Consider the following 3,318-nt stretch of genomic DNA (forward strand, 5'->3'; position numbering starts at 1 on the left):
AGCTCCCTTTGAGGATGACTCTAGGCTGGCTTCCTTCCAGAAGCCACATCCAAGGGGTTCACTATCGTCAACATGCAGCTTGCTCAGGTAACCACCACCTGTCTCCACTCTACTGTCAGAGAAAGCTGATTGGCCCAGCCCCCCTCCTTCAAACTCTTCTTGTTGAGAGTCTCAAACCAGTCCCTGTCCCCCCAGCCCCAAGCTCTAGGAGACTCTTACACATCTCTGCAAGCAGCTCTCCAAACTCTTTCCTCACTAGGTTCCAGGTGAAGGGAACACGCTCCCTTCCCTATCCCTATATAGTGGGCACAGAAATGCCCAGCACCCCCATGGTGCACCCCAACAGCTCCTTACTCTTCACTGGACTCCTCATCTCCTTCTTCTCTTCTTCTATGGCCCAGGCAGGGCTGATGGGCTAAAGTTGGCCAAACAAACTTTGCAATTTCACAGCATATTCTGCATGGCTGGCTTTTGGGGCTTTGGGGAAAAAAACTCTACAATATGCATGTGCATCCCTGGCTTCCCCCAACTTCCCAGCTCATCCTTCCCCAGCCTCCAGTCCCTCATGGGAAACAATCCCTGGCCTCTGGTCGCACCTGACAAGGGAGTGGTGGGATCCCGAAGCCGTTGAAGTGTGTGTGCCAGCGAAAGGTCTGGAACAGATTTAAGAAAGAGAACCTGAATTGGCAGTAAATCAATAGGAAATAAATGTTTACATTCACTCATTGAAAAGAGGCATTTCTAAGCTCAGCACATATCAGAGCCACACATGGAGACTTCTCTCTCCTCCACTACACAGAAAATGAACAAATCCCGAGAACAAGTGTCATTCAAGGATGTATGTGTAGACTTTACCCAGCAAGAGTGGCATCTGCTGGATCCTGCTCAGAAGATGCTGTCCAGAGATGTGATTCTGGAAACTTGCAGCAATCTGGTCTCAGCCAGGTGTCGTATTCCTAAGCCAGAAGTGATCTTCAGGATAAAGCAAGGGGCTCCTGAATATTAGAGGAAGGATTTCCAAGCCAGTGCCACCCAGAAAGGAACTGGAAAGTTGATGACCTGTCAGAGAATGGCCAGGAAAACCGAGACAAGCATTTTTGGGAGTTTGTGTTCACCAAAAACAAAACAGTAAGCATAGAAAGTGGTAATAGAATAAGAAAAACTTTCAATTTGGGTACAAGCCCTGTTTCTTCAAGAAATTTTCCTTATAAAATATGTGACTTGTGTGAAATGAGTTTTAAAAATATTTTGTGTTTAATTATTGATCAAAAGCAGTGTTCCAGAAAGAAGCCTGATGCGTTTAATGTGTGCAAGAAATTGCTCCTTGATATTAGGCATGAGAAAATTCCTATTTTTTTTTTTTTTTTTTACAAATAAGAGTTAATCTTGGATAGGAGAGACACTCTAAATATAATGAATGTGGAAGAACTTTCACTGTTGAAAGCTCAAAGAACTCATTTGGAAATGGAGCCATATGGATGCAGTATTTGTGAGAAGTCCTCCTGTGTTGATTTTAGATTTGGACATCAGATCAGATAATTCTTGTAAGGGAGAATCTTTTTTTTTTTTTTTTTTTTTTTTTTTACAGAGAGTTTTGCTCTTATACCCAGGCAGGATTGTAGTGTGGGATCTTACTCACTGCAACATCCACCTCTAAGGTTCAAGCGATTCTCTTGTCTCAGCCTCCTGAGTAGTTGAGACTACAGGTGCATGCCATCACATCCAGCTAATTGTTTTATATTTTTAGTAGAGATGGGGTTTTGCCATGTTGGCCAGTCTGGTTTAAAACTCCTGGCCTCAAGTGATCCACCCACTTCAGCTTCCCAAAGTGCTGGGATTACAGGTGTGAGCCACCATGCCCGGCCTATAAGGGAGAATCTTTATGAATACAATGAATATAGGAAATCTTCTGTGACAATTCAACTTTCATGATCCATCAGGGAGCTTACACAAGAAAGATTCCCCATGGTTATAAATTGAGTAACAAAACTTGGGAAAACTCAACTCTTTTTAAACATCAGATAGTACAGGTTGGGGGAAGCCCTCTGACCACAATGAAAATGGAATAACTTCAGCAAGAAGTTACATCTCATCCAGCTTTGGAGAGCTCACTCAGGAGAAGAAAACCTACAAATGTGGTGAATGTGGGAAAACCTTGTGGGAGAAGTCAAACTTCACTCAGCATCAGAGAACACACACAGGAGAGAAGCCCTATGAATGTACTGAATGGGGAAAAGCCTTTTGCCAGAAACCACACCTTATCAACCATCAGCAAACACACATAGGAGAAAAGCCCTATGACTGTAACCAATGTGGAAAAATGTTCTGTGCAAAGTCGAACATCACTGAACATCAGAGAACTCACACAGGGCAGAAGCCCTATGAATGGGAAATCCTTCTGCCCCAGGTCAGCCCTCACCATCCATCAGGGAACACACACAGGAGAGAAATCCTTTGTATGTCATGAATGTGGAAAATTCTTCTGTGTGAAGTCAAATCTCATTGTCCATCAAAGAACTCACACGGGAGACAAACCCTATAAATGTAGTGAATGTGGGAAAACCTTCTGTGAAAAATCAGCTCTCACCAAACATCAGAGAATTCACACAAGGCCGAAAGCTCTTTGCACATCCTGAATGTTAGAAGGCTTCATATACCTGTCAAATTTTTGTTCAGCTTTTAAAAATTAGAGAAAGCACAGAATATCAGAAATTACTAGAAAATGACGTCTTGTTTGAATACGTGAAAGCATTCAAGAAAAATTAAACCTTTTCATTAGGAAATTTGCACTGAGGGGAATGCTGTGTAAATAATGCAGCAAAAACCTTTATCAAAAATTTATGTTGTTTAGTGTTGTATTCCAAATGTAATACCTAAATTTTATTGTAAATATAATGGACAATGTTCATTCACTCATCTTCACAGTAGAATCTGAAGCATATAAAGGTTGAATGACATAGCATTAAACAGGTATGTGGGCCTGGCACATTGGCTCATGCCTGTAATCCCAGCACTCAGGGAGGCCGAGGCAGGTGGATCACCTGAGGTCACAGACCAGCCTGACCAACATAGCAAAACCCCGTTTCTACTAAAAGTACAAAAATTAGCCAGACATGGTGGAGTGTGCCTGTAATCCCAGCTACTCAGGAGGCAGAGGCAGGAGAAGCTTGAACCCAGGAGGCAGAGCTTGCAGTGAGCCAAGATCATGCCACTGCACTCTAGCCCAGGTGACAAGAGTGAGACTCCTCTCAAAAAAAAAAAAATTTATATATATATATGAAAAGTCCCTGATGTTTGTAGACCTTATGAGTATGCTAA

The 3,318-nt window shown here is 42.6% G+C and overlaps 1 pseudogene; it reads left to right on the plus strand.

The window, feature by feature from the left end:
- Window positions 1-802: 802 nt before the first annotated feature.
- LOC104666023 lies at window positions 803-2,636 on the plus strand (annotated as a pseudogene).
- Window positions 2,637-3,318: the final 682 nt, after the last annotated feature.

This window comes from Rhinopithecus roxellana, chromosome 2 (genome assembly GCF_007565055.1).
Source record: "Rhinopithecus roxellana isolate Shanxi Qingling chromosome 2, ASM756505v1, whole genome shotgun sequence".
Classification (NCBI taxonomy): Eukaryota; Metazoa; Chordata; class Mammalia; order Primates; family Cercopithecidae; genus Rhinopithecus; species Rhinopithecus roxellana.